General features: G+C 40.9%; 1 long non-coding RNA gene across 1 annotated transcript in view; it reads left to right on the forward strand.

Moving 5' to 3' along the window:
• Window positions 1-19,814, forward strand: part of LOC110987613 (uncharacterized) — a 49,347-nt gene that overhangs the window by 15,777 nt on the left and 13,756 nt on the right. Inside the window, exon 2 of the long non-coding RNA XR_002599311.2 lies at window positions 3,209-3,376. This is a non-coding gene — a long non-coding RNA (uncharacterized LOC110987613). The remainder of the gene's footprint in view (window positions 1-3,208; window positions 3,377-19,814) is intronic.

Genomic DNA, 19,814 nt, shown 5'->3' on the forward strand with positions numbered 1-19,814 from the left:
GGTCTGAACTACAAAGTTACATAATCCAAAGCAATTTATGACATATCAAAATTTCAAGTAGCAAGCTGTACCCTTTCTGACTGATAATGACATCTAAAAATAATTTTTACATCTAACCTTTGTGCATTAAATTCAGTAATTCTAAAGTTCCATGCTTTCCTGCCTAATATTCTTTTTCAGAGTCAAAGCAACATAATACGATTTTATATTATCAAAGAATTCCATGTTATGGACAACTTTCAGTGCAGTCATTCTGAATCAAATGAGACTCATCTATGTTTGTTGCAGCTTTCTGCGACACTTGTTTTTTGCTTCAGATATTTGTGACATCACTGCTAAAGACACTAGAACAAGATATTTATAAGTTGTCCAAAATAAGAAAGGAAAAGGGCATTATTTTGTTTTTGATAAAACTAACTACTTTCCTCATTTTAACTTCATACCGAGCAGGGCCGGAATATGGAACGCCAAGCTTATATGGAGGTGCTTTCCAGCGACACGGTAATGGCCACTCATGCCTTGGGCAGGTAGTACCAATGGAACATTGGTGCCCATTCAGGACATGTTGAGTGCTTAATTCGGGCCAGATACCGAGGCGAACTAATCCAACATGTACACGTGGGTCTAATACTACCGTTTGTTATGATCTGAACTGATTCTCTTTATGGACGTACGCTTTCAACAAATAGGCGGAATCGAATAAACCATTGTTATAAACCCATGTTATAACCCATAACAATTGATTTGGTGTTCAATTATTGGACTCCAGGTATAAAGGCTCCTGGCTAACCACTGCGCAAGTCTCGTTGCTCAGAACAGTGAGAGCACAAGATTAAGAATGCGCGTTGAGTCATGGAATGTGACAGTCACATTTGTCACCATTTCTAATGGCATTATAGCCAGTGTCTTGCGTTTTCCATCGTAATTTGTGCTGTCAGCTCTCGAACGATTCTCAACCAATCATTACAACCTTAAAGACAACCTATGCGCGTCTGTATTCGTTAAATTTCCCTTCCACTTCTATTAGTCAAATAAAAAAAGTTAACTCCATCAAGGTTGTGTCTATGTTGCAAGATAGGTCCTTGAGGAACGATTGATTTGAAAAAAAAGATTGTCAGTCATAACGATGTCAGTGTTTCACTCCCAGCGATTTTTTTTCTCGTGAAGGATAGCGAATTAAGTTGAGTGCAGCTCAATTTGATTAGAGGAGCCCCGTCTTGAGAAGCACGTGTGTCAAGACAGCATAGAGCAGACATGTATGTGAATGGGAGAGTCTAAAGCGCCAAACTTAAAACCAAAATGGCTGTTCATTATGTGCGAAGTACAGCATGCAGCACGTGTGTGCTAATTGTCCATGTGCCCTGACGCATAACCCACCATTTTGGTTCCAACAATCGAAACACTCAGTCGCAGCTGAGGCGTAGAGTTGTAAATAGCCCAGGGTCTTTTAAATTTCCATATTTTCAGTCTCAGATCTGGAATAATAACGCAATGGTGCCATTTTGCAGTGTCCATGTTGTTTTCAAGTCTTTCAAGCCATTTTCAAGACGTTATATATATTTCTTTTTGTCTTCATTTCGGCTGTCTCGACAGATATTTTTTCAAGCACTCGTGATGGTAATTCGCAAGTATAGTTGGAATTGGGAAAGGAAGTCCACTGTTGTCTCGTAACGTTACTCGACTTGCCTTAAAAGCCGAATTGTATTTGATTGATGCGAAGCGCAGGCCTTGTCAATTACGTCAAAGACGTTGAGGACCATATTCTGTTGGTTAAGAATTGTAAGAATGCCACATGATTTGTCGTTGATTCTCTTAATGTCTTGTGGCTCGCTCAAACTCTATTAGCAAGTGGGCCATTGTGTATCATCGATTCAACCTAGTCCTTATCCCAAACACGAAATGCATGTAGTTTGTGGCGTATCTTTAATTGGGCTGGTATTGTGGAATAAACCAAAACATGGGCGTGGGTTCAACAGACGTTTCTCATTTCAAATATTAGACAGAGGGACTCGCTATTATCTCGTGAATATTGGTACATTCGAAGGCAATATTTAGTTATTTATTTAGCTCATGTCACTGAGAAAAACTCTATTGTCCTCTGTGACATCTTGTCGAAAGGTGTACGACATTGCAACATATCAGATTGTCGGTCCTCTAGGGAGGTAGACGAAGATTTAGATTGAGATTTAAATCCTTAACCTTCGACCTCTCGAAAGATTACACATGGGGTTTCCAAAATGCAACTATCTTAAAATGCTTGAAAAAAAAGTGAAAGTGAAAAAAGAGCGAATTGATCTTGCATATTGTTTTTGCTTTGTGGTGAAAAAGTAAGAAGTCCCAGCACGCAAAAGTTATTCATAAAACTCATTTATACGAAATTGGATGTTGAAATTGTACAAGAAAGATTCCCAGACGCAGACTCAGCACAAGTAATGGCAACCGCGGGTAGAAAGTAAAATTAATGACCCCCCCGATGGACGGCAAATACAGCATGTTGTCATGGCCTAGAATCAATTCCACTTCAGGGTTTAATTTCCCTGGTGACTAAGGAGATTCGAAATCCCAAAAATTACTTTGGCCCGGCACGCTGACATTGCACTCCCCAGAGATCTTGCCAAAAGTCAACATCTGGGGAAATAGCACGGAAACTGGTTTTGCCCTTTAGTTATCGTAAGCGCTGTCCATTACCCAACGTCACCTTATGGCATTCCACAAACGGCTCGAGCCGAGACTAGAATCGTGCCGTATATACGCATGCGTGGGGGAGTGTTATCACTGAAAATGCGCGCGCGCCCTGGCAAATAAAGCCAGCCTACCGGAAATCTCGTCATGCTCGTGGGAGTTACATCCGCCCGTCCGTACAACCAGAAAAGTCTATAAGTCTCGGCACAAACTGCCTCTTGACAGATCTGTAAAGGAGACAGTGAGGTTGTCATTATCTGGCCTCTGCAAGGAAGCAAGTTCGTGACAACAGTAGGCCTATATAAAATCGTTCTCGGCAACACCTACATTCACGAGATTGGGAACCTACTTTCGTCGTCAACACCTAGTTGCGATACCAGTTACACGCTGCTGGGTGAAAACTAAAGACAAACACGATCGCTTGAGACACATTGTCAGCTCCAAACACCAGCACTGTGACTGTATTAACTTCAAAACCGTACACACTCTCAGGAGTCTTGTTTGTGTTTATTCCCCCCCTACGCAGAATGTTACCGGCTGCGAAGCATTTGACGTACTGGCTGCTGGTCACGTTACTGGTGGTGTGCCTAGCAAGGAACTGTGCAGGGGGTGGGTGCCCCCCGCCACCTATCAACTGTGAAGGCAGAAATGCTGGCGAGATGCGGTGGGGGAAAAGGGCACTTATAGATGGCAGGTAAGTCTCTATGAATTCCAGTTTATTCCACCGTGATGACATCCTTACACGTCATATTATGAGGTTGGAAATACTCTATAGTGTTTGCAACCGACGCAGTAAGGGTAAAATAATGATCAAATAGATTGTCTAGTTGATATGTTCTGTTTTGACTGATCGGCCCTTTTTCCTGAGGGGGAGGGGACACATGCCCTAAAAAGACCTCGACATTATTAGTCTTGAACTGGGGCTATAAATAAAACTAATACAATCCAGAGATAGCATATACCAAAAGGGTCAACATACAGTAAGTTCAAGAAGTTAATTGTTGCCAACGCCAATTACTTCTTTTGCTCTACCAAAGCCTCACGATACATACACTGAAAGCACTCGAACGCATCGCAACGAGTCTCGATGCATTTTCCCTTTGCTGTAATCACTGTAAAAATGTCCGTACCATGCCCTGACGAAGTGTTGAATGTGGGCCTTGTGCCAATTTACGAGATATCCACAAAAAATACGCTCATTGGGGGCGTTCGGGGTGCTTGAGTCCCGCCCTGGAGGTTGAATGAAAACCCTTTTTCTGAAAAACGAAGATTCAATAAAGCATCTTAAACTTTCTGTTTGTGTGTGTGTGTGTGGGGGGGGGACTTGAGCATCGAGAGCTATTGTTTTTTTGGGGAGGGGGAGTAAGCTTTCCCTAAATTTTAGCCCCTTCCATAAACGACATATCCTGGGTGTGCCATTGGTTAGGCAAGCCAGCGTGAGATACAAGTCAACATTTTCGTTGGAGTTAATTGGCCGATCTCCTTACGTCACTCGACGTTATTATTTTTGAAATTGATCTCCAGCTCATCAGAATTGCTTACACATTCAAGTAAACACATCCCGCGAAATCACGGCTTCGTGTCAATCAAATTTTAAAGTAACTTTCCCACAGTCTACATAATTACTTTTGGGTACGCAAACACAAAACGGAGGTTTTGGTTGTATTCTTATATTTTAAACAGGAAAAACGTATTCGACCAAAAAATCTGTTTTCAAGCTCGCATTTTTGTCTTAGGATGCTAGCCTAAGAGTGACCTCTGCGTACTTGTAAGAACACTGAAAATCCTACGGACATGATAAATTCTCTCTGACATTGCTTGGCATTACCTGATCAGTTTAATAAATTACAGCTCAAGGGTACTAAAAGGACAGAAAACTTTAAAACCCTTCTCGCGAGCTCCGAAGGGTTCCCGGCCGCAAGCATGCGCAAAACTTTCCCAGAATGTGCATGAATTTATATTTATACATAATCCTCGAGGGAGAAAATCCTCTCAGATAGAACTGCTGCTGGCCATCTTGGGCTTATTTGTTAATAAAAAAACATACCGACAACGCTGTGTTTTTCCATCTCTCATCGAAATGAATCATGTCTCGCCTGTTTTGTCAGAAAAAAATCAACCAGTTTGAAATTAATGTTTCCTTTATGCATTTCCCGCTCCTTTTAATAAATCCCACGACTGAGTCGGACACTCGTAAAACACGTTCAATTCGTACAGACAAACAGCAAATCTGTCTAGGAAGTAGAGAAAAACTGTTTAGAAACATTGACACATAATATGGGCATACGTATGTTTACCTTAGCGGCATTCATATATTTTGCAGAAATTCTCTGACTTAAAATACTTGACCGTCCGTTTCATCCAACTCGGACTTGATATTCAACAGAGTACCCGATCGAGCGGATCATTCGATCAGAGCATTTCTTTTCAGCAATGTCATTAGGAGTTGATGCTGTCGAAGGAAAAGTATAAATTGAATGACACAAAATTGACATTGACAAAATTCTCTGTTTCGTGATTATACTTGATTGCGTTCGTCGGTCACGCACCGTAGAACATTAATTTAAAAACAGTCTCGAAAATGCATAATGAGATGGGCACATTGCTACATGTTTATCATTGTCCACAAGAGGAAAATGTAGAGGACGAAGTAACTGTGTTTTCTTTAAAATGAATCGCTTGGTGGTGGAGTTTTCTCAATCGGAAGTCCATATTTTCCAATGAGGATAAATTCCCAAATGCTTTGTTAGAACACCGAGACAAAACCAAGTAAGCAATGGGACAGAATGAGGGATATGAGAGTAAGATGAGGATGGGATTGTATTGAAAGGGTAAAAAAAGGCTGTTGCGTATAGACAGAAAGAAAGACGGTAGACCTTCGACTTCAGCTTTGATACTTCCCCGGTGACGTTATCTGTGACAACTCTGTGCTTACATTTTTAGCTTGTGTTTTATTCTGAGCGTGCTGGGGGGATCTTTCAAAACACGTGAACTCGCCTTCAGGCCAGTGAATCTTCTACTGTGGCCCTCATGACTGTATCAGCTGAAATTTGAAATCCTTGGGGCTGTTTCGTTTGAGAGAGGCATGCATGGCAGTAAGGTTCGGTCGCCAGATTGGACTCTTACCTAGGAACTTGGCGACCTACATATTAAGAGCGCGGAAAAAGTCTTGTTGTGCCAGGTTGACCTTTGGTGTGCACATAGAATCCAGCCAGATTAACTCACGTGCATTATTTGGATTGCCCAGTCAAAGTTTACTGTGGAACCTTGTTATGGCATCATGGCATCTCTTACTACAGCAATAAATATGCTTGTATGCAAATAATTCATCGATGAATCGACGATGAATCGATGAAGTGAAACAAACCTGGAAAAAGCGATATTTTCCGATCTGGGGTTTTTGCGCCATTTAGGTAAATTCGATTCAAGGAACAGATTGTTTACTTTCGTAATTCGTAAACAAACATTTTACACAAAAAGCTCGGTCTCTTGGTTTTTTGTTCTCATAAAGTGACAAAAACCTCCTCGGTACCAGGGCAAAAATAGACACTAAACACAGCTCTGGTAGGGTCACGCTGCGAGTGTTTGTATGCGTGCGAACGATATTGAACATGGACACCTGCTAGGCTGGGCGCATGCTGAATTTAACAAAATGAAATCCTTTTTTTTTCGTGCGAGTATAATCTCACGAAGTGACAAAAACTGTATTACACGGGGGAAAGTAAAACCTCCAAATTTTACAGTCTTACGAAGTGAAAAAAAAAACTTGTTAATGAATTACTGTTTAATTAACACAACAAATCTACAAATTATTGTAGATAAGCATTTTGCAAACCTTACTTTGCATGTCTATGCCAAAAACTACCCAGTCTGTTAAACAAAAGTGGTCGAAAATGTAGGATGAAATAAGTCATATTTGAAAACCCGTTTTTCTCTGATGTCTGTTTGCCACGATAGGGATTATTGGTCACTTTGTGCGATCATCGTCGAATTAATAGTAACACCTATAAAGAATGAGTTGACGAGTAACAGAAGGAATGTTCCATTCCACGAAATGGAAATGGAATTCCTTCCGAACGTTCTATCCCACTAGGCAAAAATTGATTAATACGTTTGACTCTGAATGAAAATATTCCCTCCACTGTAAGAATATGAAGCATGTAATAGTTCTGTTGTATAATTCTAAATATGAATTATGACAGTGTCATGCCTTAAGACAAATAACGTACGGACACGTGGTCAACGACCCGCCAATCAGATAACGGGGATTAATTTCGAGGTTGTATAATATATTATACCAATCCTTTCTTTTTTAAAACAGTTCATTCTTGGTAAGCAGCATGTCCGAATTTCACAAACGTTGTCCTAAAAGCGTGATTAAGGCATCACATTACAAAGGCTGGGCGTGAAAAGAAAAAAAAGTAAAAAGAAATTACACCTTAGACATCAATAATGTTCCTTTAGGGTAAAGTTTAAGAGTAAGGCAGAAACTGTCCAAGTTACAAGATTTGTTAAAAAGAGTAGTCTCAACAACAGATGTTGCAGGGTAATCGGTCAGTTGGTTTTAATCCGGCCTCGTGACTTCGTAAATCCAGAACCGGGCTGAGATTAACCTCTGAGGAGCAGTCACAGACGACAAAACCCGGAAATGATTGACGGAGAACTATAAACTAAAGTTGTTGGAAAGTAAAGCAAATGTCGACCTGCCCAGTGCCCGAGGGTTATTTGCTCTCGTCGAGTGCTACTCTCACACGGAAAGTGGATATGACACCTAAACGTAGATGTCCCTTTGAATAAATATTACTCGGTTAACTAAGGCGATTGTATGGACAGCAACACGGTCTCTTCTAATTTCGATTCCAAAGAACGCGTACCAAGGGACCAATTTATCCAGTGGATTTTACACCAAAGCTGCAGATTTAACGCCAAGAGCAAAACAAGTCCAGTAATTTCTTTTACCATCAAGGGCTCCCCGTCTGCGCCCAGGCCTGCTTGTATGAATTTCTGATTGATTGGGTGATCGGATTTTTTTTTATCAAATTTGGCTTCATCCCGAGAGGAATTCATGCATGCAGCGCTGCCGCAATTTCGCCCGGTGGGATAGTAATACAATTTTGCATGGTCATAAAGGGAAATTGAAAAAATGAAAATTGTGAGATTTTTGCTTGGTTCTATTTTCAAAGAATGAGTGTATTCGATCATTAATCTAACTTTTAGATTTGTTTATTGTACAAGCAAAAATAAACTGCATTGTTGAGTGAACTATGTATACAATAGTTCCGGTCATTGACACCAAAAATACTTGAACAAGGGCCGCATACACCAACCCTCAAATAAAAACACTACTATAACCTATAATATAAGGAGATAAAAACAGACAGTACAGCTAGGTACCAATTAAAATATACTTACGATATTTCAGACAGTGTAATCGTGCCTCTCAAGATACGTCATCGGAAAACATCTGTTCAGTTATAAGGACCGTCATAATCTGGTTGCAGATATTGTGCACAGCTGAAACGCACCGGAAATTCACCGGTTTGCCTGACACTGCACCTGGGACCTAACCCCTTCCACAGTTAATACTTTGTCGGTTCACTGCAATAAAATCCTGGCGACGCCCATGTTTAAAGACCAAGAGTCCAATATTGCAGGTTCTTATTCAGTACAGCATTAAATATTCATATCATTTCACAGGTGATTTCGACGGCCGAGGACCGACTTCAGTTTAAAAAAGGTGACACTTTTAAAATAACATGGCACCCGTTTGAGTTATTTTACTGCACAGTTTCTAAGAAATACAGAGAATGGACATACCTGCAAAAGTTTCAATAGTGGGATGAACCTTAACAGTTTCTAAGCAAAGTAAAGCACCCAATACTCGGTGCTCTTAGGAGAACCATTAAAAAAAATTACCCCCCAAAAAGTTCCATTGGTTGAAACCTGGCGTCCAGCTCCTGTTTACTGGTCCACTCGCCAACTAGATCAAATCTCACTCTTCGCGTGTATCTTCACCGGACTCGAGATATTAAAATAAAAATCTTTCCAACGCAAAATTCTAGCGAATACCTGCATCTTCAGGACGGTACTCGATGTCACTTCCACTGGAGACTTAAAACCCAGGCTCAAATCCTAAAGATTGGACGAATTATAAACTGTGTGGAGAAATTCTAACTGATTTCTCATTAAAAACAATACTGCCTTTACACTGCTCTCGTAAAACCGGATGTGTTACATTCCAGAGAATTCATTTTAACGAACTCAGTATGAATTTCTTCCACACGCATTGCTCTTCCTCAAATATTTTTTTTTCACAAAAAACAGGAAAAAACGCGCTTTTAAATTGATTATAACATAATCAAATTTCCCAGCATTTTGTATTTCTTCAGCTTGAAAGAGCATTGGGCGTTGCCACGACGATGGTATTTTGCTGGATGCGTTTTATTTGATAAGTCTTATCAGAGAAAATTAGTGTGTACATAAAATACTGGCAGTTGATGTGGACCAGCATACGTAGGTTTCAATTTCTAACTGTCAAGGTGTCGGAGCTACGCAAATCTGCCTAACTGATGACAGTTAGAAATTGCCATTTATCTGAAATGTGTCTTTTAGAATTGCGTTTTTAGACATCAGTTAAGAAATGTGCCTTAAACAGACTTGCAGGCTATAAACATCTCATATTTGCAGGAAACTTTGGACTCGCCAGTGAAAGCGGTTGAAAAGTCAAGATAGCTCATTTTTCGCTGTGACGTCTTGTTTCTCGCCGAAATTTCTGCGTCACATTACGCCACCTGTCGTTCAGGATGAATACACTGTTGTGGTATAAGTGTTGCCAAGAACTGATAACGTCACCAGTGTGACAAAGCAAGACATCATAAGTGTCGTCATCCTAACACTAATTATAGAAAACCTCATACGGTGATCGATAATTCACATTAATAATTTTATTGATGCGATGAGTGTGTGTGCCTTGTGGCAGTCTTATTAGGCCGTGTCCGAAACGGGCTTCCAGAGCTACGGCTAGGTCTATTGTCTACGCGTCTCCACGCATTTCCAATGGAGTGAAGACCTAATCTTAGCTCTAGAGAAGAGATTCGAATGCAGCCTTAGTCTATGACCAATCGTTTGATTGCGTGCATAGATGGATGCTGGATCTTGTTTCCAAAAGGAAAACGTCTGGTTAAATTTTCAAATACACGAGCCTGGACCTAGGTCTAAATACATATTGGTTTCAACGTGATTTACAAGTGGGAAAAGATTGTTTTTAATGATTTGCCCTGTCGTACATTCTTGAAGAATATTTCAAATATTCCACTGTCAGTTCATCAATGAGCAGTAGAAGGTGTTATTGGCACTTCGACAACAATCGATCAAATTGTGGCAATCCTAGCACGTGCAGATAAATAAACATTAAAGAAATTATAACTGTTGATAGGGGCCTATTTGGCATAGAAAGAGTCTGATCTTTGTTTACAAGCCGAGAGCGGCTCCTCATAGTGCCTTCCAATTAAAAACCAAAAAAACCATCATGGACAAATGGACCGAACTATGTACTTCTCCTTTTAAAAACATGGAGTAGTAGTGCGATGTGGCGTATTATTACCTCTGTCGTGTTTGAAATGTATTAGTTTCTTACTTTTGTCTGGTTTCTGAGGTGTTCTGCACTATCACAGCAACATACCAGTGGGACAAAATCTCGATGGGGTTTGGTATGGAAACTTTCCGTGATTTGTTCCATGGATTTTAACGTCTCGGGAAAAAAAATCATGTAATTTCCTTTCGTGGCATGACTCGTCAAATACAGGGATGTGAGGTTAGGTTGCCAGAGAATAGATGAGATGTTAAGATTAAGTTTGTTGGAAGGATCCAGGACATTGTCAAGATGGAGTGAGGCTTTGGTATATCAGTCTTGAACGGAGTGGCGCCATCTTTTCGTACCCAAGTGTTCTGACAATCTAGCTGGTACAGGTGTTTGACCGCAGAGAGGTGTTGATAGCGATAGGCGTGGGGGTATAGAGGTGGTAAACCTGTGTTGAACAAAAATCCCTAAATTTGAATCGTGAGTTTTTCTCGGATTCCGTTTCACAAATGAAGAACTAAAATTGGTTTACCCAAAGAGCAATTTCTTCTGGCTTCTCTAAGTAGGTAACGGGACTCGCATGTTTTAATCCATCAAAATTTTGCTTGTTTTGCTTTCAATAAAAGCGCGATCCCCAACGCTTGTATTTACCGTGCATGGAAGAAATAAATGGCCGCATTTTCAGAACAATCTCTTTTGGTTACAGGGACCCAAACCCCAGATACATTGTATCTGTTTTCCTGCTTGTCTATAAAATTAGAACACACATTGACAGATGTATTACGCCCGTGCCCAAGCATGCTGAGGACAAATTTCAGTAGGACGAGAAAATTGAAAGCTACTAGAAGATGTCGCTGTCTTTTTCCAAACGACGAGAAATTTGATTTAATCCGCTCGCCGTCGACGTCCTTGGAATCAAGATGTGATATCGACACAGAGCTTATGATCAGCCTTGCCACTTTAACATTCTGGGTGATCGCTTTGCTCAGTCCGATATTTTAGCCTGGGACTGGTCTCTGTTTTGCTTACACTGGGGAAAAATTAAATGGTATGATAACAAATGTGGCGGTCCCTCATCAAAACCCGACTCCCCACTACACGGGAATTGCCGAACGGTTTATTGGAACGAAAACAACGCCAAATTACAAGGGCTGAGATTATGCTGGAGAGAATAGCTGAAATTAATCTGATTCGGAACGAAGGGAAATAAAATTCTAATACTGAGAAAATCACAATGATGAGCTACATGCATTTAATGTTCCAAAACGTTAAACCAGAAAAAAAAGACTGTACAGAAGCGTGACCTAATGTTATATACACCTGCGGCGTGTCACGTATTATATAGTATAATTTTGCTTCCTATAGGCCTAAGCCTAGGTTTCTGTTTAGGCCCCTATTTTTCCCTTTTTCCCAGCTCTGACGTTGTGTGAACATAATAAACTTAACAATGATGCTGTTGTTCTCAGTGTTATAAAGGAAATCCATGAAATACCCCTTCCCCCAAAAATCACTGTTAGATCAGTTAGTTACGATCAGTTAATTTTGAATCTTTTTGTTTGCCGTACAAAAAAAAGTCCTTTGGGAAACGAGTTTTATTGTTTCACGTCACGATAGCAACCCTACAAGACTGTTTCTGTTGGTTGTACTTTGTCATTCATGTCTGTATATTTATTAACACTCCATTACTGGGCTTCCAAACCGCGATTTCTTTTTTTCTACCCAGTTTGTGATTTCGCGCCAAAACCTGTCTCAGTTGACTGCAATTACGCGCGAAAGGAGTAAACTTGAGTTCGTCTTATAGGAAGCGGACCAGTCTTGTGTGGTTGTAAACAGTCGCAGCATGACGAGAATCAGTCCTCTTGCGGTTGTAAATGTGTAGGCGTACTGTACGCCTCTTGTCCATAGTAAGACTAATTGTGCAGGATTGTAATAGTTCTTGGAAAGTCCATGCCTTGTCATGACAAACTGATAGACTGTACAGATCAACTTCCTGTGAGAGAAAGAGAGAGCAATTCATCCATAGGCAATCTCGCAATGAAAACAAACAAGAACACACCCAGAAAAGTCTCTCATTCATTTGGCTGTGTTCAGTATCACAGAAAAGATTCCGCACTTACAAGTACAAATCATAAGAACCGATACTGTGAAAGTACTTTTAACCCACAGGCTTTTTAAGAACATAGGCCTACCCGTAATATCATACATTTTTTCTTGAAATTGTCGATTTCCACGAATATAATATTGGTAGTAAGCACTTTACGAACAATTAAAGTTACGATTCTCCGATTTTAAAAGCTTTTAAATAAAAATAAACGAAACATATTCAAAGTTTATGTTTAGGATTATGTCACGTGTGTATTCTAATACGGCTTTCTGGGATAATGTTCAGGACTTTTTTCAGATTAAAAAGTGTTGAGTATGTAGCGACATGCTGCAGCACGTGTTACGGGGAAATAGATGAGAAACAGCCCCCCAAATCGCCTGGAGATTTCCGAGGGCCGTTTGATAGACGGTGACTGTCATGTTTGCGCGGGAAATAAACGTGACTTGACGGCTAAGCCAATGATCAGCACTCTCTGAGAGTGCCTTCATTGCGTATTTCAACCGACTTCCTGTTAGCGTGAAGTTCGTCACAAGGTGCCGGCAGGGTACGGAACTCCGCAGGGCGAAAGAACTGGAACAGAAGCGAGGGGGTGGGTGGGTTGGGGGTTTGGGGTGGGGTGGTTGGAGATTGAGTGATCCTCGCCTGGCGGGGTGAAGACTTCTGCGTTGTCCCGTTGAATCTCCTTGTTTCCTCTTTCTGTTTTTGTTTTCTTACAACGCCTCCGGAGTGTTTTGACTTACGCACCCAATCACGGCGACTGGCCTTGTGTGAAAAGCAAGTCGTCTCACGTGATATTTTTGGTTTTGAGTTACCCGAAACAATGGCTAGAATATGATGTGAAGAATGTAGTGTGAAGAATATAGTTTCTTTTTTTACCGAAGATTGAAAATTCGCCTTCAGAATATTACCGATTGTTGCCTGCCACTTGGGGGGAATTTTTGCTTAATTGAAAGTAAATCAGGACCGACAATAGTTTTTTCAATCAACCTCATTACACAATCCCAAGGTTTTTCTAGTGGACATGAAGATTTTGTTGCTCAATCTTTATCTCGCAGTTGACCTTGTTTGTTTTTTCTTTCACAGAATTCCTTTGTACCTATTTTGGCATTAATTTTTGTGATGTGTAGAGTGGTAATTGTTATTGTAGATGAGCTTTGACAAAATTGACTGCCTCGCGATTTCATGACATTTGTGGATAAAACTGCTATAGCGACACCCTATAAAAAGCTCTACTGGAAACCACCTGTTGGATTATTCTAAGACAAAAAGAGTAAAAAACACATCACCGATGCACTGCCAACTTACACTTTGCCGGATTTGTAACGTACAAAATCCAATATGTGATCGAGTTCCAGTACGTTCCTGGTAGCGAACTGCTTGGAACGAGATTGCATTTGAAAAGTGGAAGGAAGAGTGTTCATTACGAGATCTCTGCTGAAATCTAGTTCGTTCTCGAAAAGTATCTCAAAATCTCAAAGTGCTTCATATTGTTGCAGTTTTCGTAACAGGACAACTGCCAAATTCCACGTATTTCCGAGCTCATATGAACGTCGTTTACTGTTATAGCAAAAACCATTATTAGATGTGTCGTGCAGTAGTCCCAACACTCGCATTGTTCCAATGAGAACCACGCCTCATGTAAGTGGGGAAATAATGACCAGGCAAACCCAGATTGATGAAGATTTGTTTAGCATTCTATTTCATAAGTGAATCACCTCTTGAGCAGTTCCGACCCCATTGCTCTGTCGAATTCCCCTACCCATCACAATCGTCAAATGTCATCGAAGGATGGTATTGATTGCAACCTCACTGGTTTGGACATGACAACCGCACGAAACACACGTAATGGATATAGAGTCATCAGATGACTTCGGGTAATCAGTAAACTATTGGCCCTGCCTCTTCGACAGGAAAATCGAACAAACTGATGGTTGAACTGGTTTGTTTCACCAAGTAAGCTCAATAAGCTGTGCATGAATTTTAATGCTTCAGTGCATCCGAGAGTCAAGTTACTTGTTGCCGCTATGAGATGGATTGGCGCTTGTTGGGAACTATTACTAGCGGAACCCCGGACGACAGTCGTTCGAATTCTTGTACCCCCATACGATGTAAAAAAGGTTTGGGTTATTGTATTTCTTAGTGGATCATTTTCCTGGGGTCTCTAGAACACAAATCACATTATACTGAAATTAGACTGAAATTAAAAAAATGTAAGCGTCATATAGACGAGTGCCTAGAGCCTTTCATTATTAGGGGCAGGCCGTTAAATCTGCGTCACCGACATTTCAAATGCCTCTATGTTGCGCGCCATTAAAACTATCCACATGTAGACTATCCTTATATCAGCTGAGGACAGTACGTTGTACATATCATGCATCACAGAATTTGGAAGCAATGATTATATACCAATCAAAAGGACTAAATCACAAATTGTTCTGTTATGACAACTTTGTTGTTTTAGGCCTGTGATCTCGCCGAATCCAGTTGTACACTTTTGAATGGGAAGGCAGTATGGCTTATGGCTTTTCTTTAAAATGAGGCTAATGTGATGTTTTTCTCTTTCTACTTGCTATCAAGCCTTTAGAATATTTCAAAGATTCGCCGATTAGGGGAGTAGATTTAGTCACGTGGTCACGCATATTTTGTGCATTTACTAGAGGTATATGGTCATATACTTAGGCCCGATATCTGCCTCAAGCAGAAGCACCCCCTCATTGGTTGAAATGGGCAGTGTTGGTTGGGAGTGTTCATTTTGTTGGTAACAATGCTACCGTGAAGCGTGCATTTCCTGGTTGTTCGTGAACCAGCGAAGTCCAGTTCCGACCAAAGGAGCCTCCGTTGCTAAGGAAGCATTGACCTCATTGGGTCCAGCTCGAGGCCCATAACACGGGCAAATTGGGGTTCAACTGAAAAAATAGTCGAGACCGGTAGCTTTCACCTCCCAAAAAGCGTGTGGAGTTTGTTTCTCATGTATTGGATTTGTCGGAAAACATCGAACATACGAAGCTCATAACATTGCATCAGAAAGAACAATTCACGAAGTTGAATCAACCTGCTGTGTTTTCATTAAAGGGTTTATTCCTTCGGCCAAACCCTTTTGAACTTACCGAATCGTCGCATATAGCTGAGTAATTTGAAACAGCGCCTAATGATTAGCCTACACGGATATATCTGTGCATTTCTTTATCTTGCGCCCAATTTGGAAATTTTATCGTACATTGTACTCGTTGCCGGTAATACTTTTCTTAAAATCATCCACATCGCAACTAGGCTTTATTATATCCAGACTCAGTTAATTGTAAGAGCTATTTCAACAGCTGTTCGGAGAAGAATGCCACGCCGGGTTTACCGTGACCAATCATTCACCAAACTCAACCCAGGAATTTGTGCCGACTAAAAAAGGAAGTACTGTTACACGCCGTGTTGGTCTTGTAGAAATAAACCGCGGAGTATCGATTTTGAAAGATTCCCCTGTAAGTCATTCCACCCGGAAACCGTTCTACAACATGTCTACAGAGTTAATATTAAGTTGTGCTCTCTCGGCATATTGTATAACTACTGCCTCCAAGGATACTTCATTTTTATCAGATGAACTGTGCTCAGTACGTTCTGGACATGTAGACCGAAACACTTTGCGTGCACTCATGCCTTTAATACGAGAATGCTGAACACAGGCTAAAGGGAACATTTTCTTTACAAAGTGAAGTTGTATAATTTTTCTGTCGTTGTATGAAAAATATCTTAATCCCTATTTGCTTAAATGCATTGAAGCATGCTCTTTTAAAACATTGAAATTGTCCATGGTTTTCGGACAACTGAGGGCGCTGTTGTCGTGATGTCATCCAAGGGAGACAAAGTTTAGGGCGTAGGTTTTTATGTCCAAATTGGGAGCCCAGAATTTATACCCACTGAAAATATTTCTTAGAAAGGATTGATTGCTGTGGACATAAACAGCAAAGAATAATCAAAGGAGCAAAAATTTAGGGAAGCAAATTCTAAAAAAGGATTTTTTTTTGTATGTACAAACCAATGTAACATTGAGGCTTGCTCCCTGGGATGACACCACAGTTTTGTTCATACTTATTTTCATACAACCAAAGAAGGCAGTGAAAATACCTTTTGAAATAGTGAACGCAAAATGAAAATGAGGTAAACTGAGATACATAGGTGCAATTTGAAGTTTTGTATTGAAAATATTCCATTGCAGCTACTCTTTAAGATGATGCCCAAACATTTAGAAATACCCAAAAACATGCAAAACATACCCTTTTTACCTCAAGCATTAGGAATGTACTCAAGGATTCGCCCCGTTTTTCTCTTTTTGATATAATTTTCATACAAAAACCGAGACCTGAACCGCTTAAAATGCAGTTTTTTTCACTGTACAAAATACTAGTATACTGTCTTGATCAGTTATGGTGTTGATACAAATAATCATGGTAATCAATCGACAATCGAAGAAATCTCGCATGCAAAAAGAGTCCAGAGATTGAAGTTTATAAAGAAAGGCCCGTTTTTGAAGAGCGATATTACAAAGAAACCCACGCAACTTCACACTTACTGTCATTAGACTATGATGATATTATACAGATAACGATTTCATGGAACTATTAGCGGGATATTGGCCAAACCCACATTGTATTATGTTTATCCCCTCGGGTACATTAAGCTTGGTGGAGTGCACATGCACGGTCGATAACAGATGATTTGTGGCAGGACAATGAACTAAACCTAACGCTGAATTGGTACGATAATCATCCACAGAAGGTGCAATCTGCATTTCATCAGAATAAAGATCTCAATGAAATGAGTTTGCTTATGCTCCTTAAAAGTTTTGTGCGCCCGATTGGCATATCCAGGTTTTGGGGTTGAGGGCCCAAACAGGATTTTCCTAAAAACGACGATTCCATTTTATTTCATCGGTAAAAAGAATCAACACCTTTCACTGAGGCAGAAGAAGATATACTCATTCAAGTTCCATCGAGGTTTTACATTCTTTCTCATTCGTATACTTAGTTCTGCCTGGAACATGACCGTAGAAACCCAGAGTTCCTCCTTGCCCATATACCATATATAACTGAGCAAAAATATACTTGTACAGTCCCTACCAGTTTCCTTTTAATCCTGATGTTAAAGCTTAATTAGAACCCTGCGTAGAGGGAGTGGCCTCTTCGTCCTCCGGACCTTTTCCACTAGTCTGCAACTCAAAGTACTGTGCAGTTCTGCGAATGTCACGAGAACTCCTTCAATTTACTGCTGTCATGCATGTTACTTACGGCTGCCTCGTTGAACACAGCCCGAGCTGTAGCTATGGCGAGTGTAAAATGAGCGTCCACTGTATTTGGCGCAGCAAGTGTGTCTAGCTGGTAACTTTCATGAACTTTTAAAATACTTTATAACCTGCTAAAGATGGCGTGTTTTTATGAAGGACTTCGTAGCTTTTTTTTTTTACTAAAGAAACAAACAGGTTTGGGTCACCCTCAGTCGTCGTAGAGGTTGTTCTTTCCATATAGACGGACAAAGCTCTTTCCACACAGAGACATACGGTTCCTGACACTCCGGCAGGAAAACATCCTGGCTAAACGAAGGGGGTAGCCGTTTAGGGGAGGAAACATGGAACGTACCGCACCGTCACCCTTCCTGCTTCAAAGCTTTGATTATGGTTCTTTATCACCCATAGCCTCAAGTTTCGAACATCTCTGTGCATATGCCAAGGACACGAGGAATAAAATCTTCAACGTGCAGTGCTACAACGATCCAGGTAGATGTTCAAATGGTTCTTTTTTGGCAGTACTTGCAAAATCACATCCAAACTCGAGAGGGAGAGTTCTTGTTAAAGGCCCTTTTCAGAAGCCTGAAAATGGTTTTGTTTTGCTCGATAGGTTTTACCCGTAAACCACTATGGGATCTTGAAATGCGGGATCTGAAACGCCCAATGTCCGGTAGACTGATTTCTTTCTAGCAAAGACTGCTGGAAAGAACAAATTTCTTTTATAGAGGCTGAGAATGGAACCATACAGCAGCTCTTTGATAATCTCTTCAAAAAGGCCTGACTGTCAGGAACGAAATTCTTCCTTCGATCAAAGGCCTTAGACCAGTGGATTCCCCAAGTGGGCTTTCCGGTCAAGTGACTGAAGTCTGTCATTAGAGCTACTTCTGATGTGAGCACTTTCAGCGAAACTCCTCCTCGCAAGTTGTTGATTGACTTTCACCACTCTATAAAGATGACGGTGACGGGCGCTAAAAATTAAGCAGATATAACGAATCGATCTCGTGTGTAGCCTGGAAGGCCAAACTACTCTCTATTAAGGCCGCCGTCAGTCCTTCAAGTCGCAGAAACTGCTTCATTGCATCCTGAGGTCGAGTCATAAACTGATTTTAAAACTACATCAACTCCGTTTTCCTCTCCCGGGGAAGACAAACCACACTGAGGTTGGTCTTGAAGTGACTGCTTACAAAGTTCTGGCTGGGAGTCAAACCTGTTGTAATCAGAGACCAGAACTTTTTATCAGAACATGTAAAATGTCGAATCCTTCTTCAGCTAGTAATTTGTTCAGAGCGAGAATGTCTGAATACGGAAACAGGTGGTATTCTTCCATTGTTGCCTGGACAACAGTCAGGTGTTAGAATTTCAAGTTGGGAACACTTCTGGAGCTGGAGTTAGGCCAAAGGAGAGTTGAAATGTTTCTCCCCATATCGAACTGTGGAACATTCTCTGGCATTGCCATACTGAGACGTACATGCAGGCGTCATTCACGTCATTCACATGTAACCAGGAAGAACTTTGAATGAAACCGTTGACTGTCTTGAGGTACGAACTTAAAGGCATTCATGTTTAAAAGGGGTTGACCTCCTGTAACAAAACCCGAGGATCTTACCGACAAATTCACGTCAATGAACCGAGCTTTTTCCTGAAATTCCCACAGGTGACCGAAATTCCATATCCAGAACCCACAGGTTATTTGTTATTAGATGCCAACGTTTTGCTCTTGTTGAGATTCGTCCCCCCCACTGGAAGGGCCCCTTCATTCTATTTCGACTTGGAGGACTGTGTCTTGACCAGCTCATCTAAAGCAAGCCCTGTCGCGAAGACCCTTTTTGTAGCCAGGTTTGGTTTCGCGAACTCTCTCGACATCCAGTCGAGGCATCGTGAACTGACCAGTTTGGAAACTTGGGCCCGATCCATCTTTTTGGGTAGAAGAGAACGAAGATTTTCGACAGAGATCATCGGAGGGCTTTCGTTTGAAGGTATGCCTGTCGGTAGTGCCATGCAAGAGGACGCGGTGAAGTCCATTGGTCCGTCTAGTTGAATGTTCGCCCATTTGAACTCCTCGAAGACCTCCTTCATATTGCTGTCGTACATATTACCATATCCAGAAATGGGAGCTTTTGGTAGCTTGGATTTGGTATCTGCCTATGCAGGTTTGCTGCACGTGGAGTGTGAAGCTA

The sequence above is a fragment of the Acanthaster planci genome, linkage group LG08 (assembly GCF_054643075.1).
Source record: "Acanthaster planci isolate LZ-2023a linkage group LG08, COTS_SCS, whole genome shotgun sequence".
NCBI classification, from domain to species: domain Eukaryota; kingdom Metazoa; phylum Echinodermata; class Asteroidea; order Valvatida; family Acanthasteridae; genus Acanthaster; species Acanthaster planci.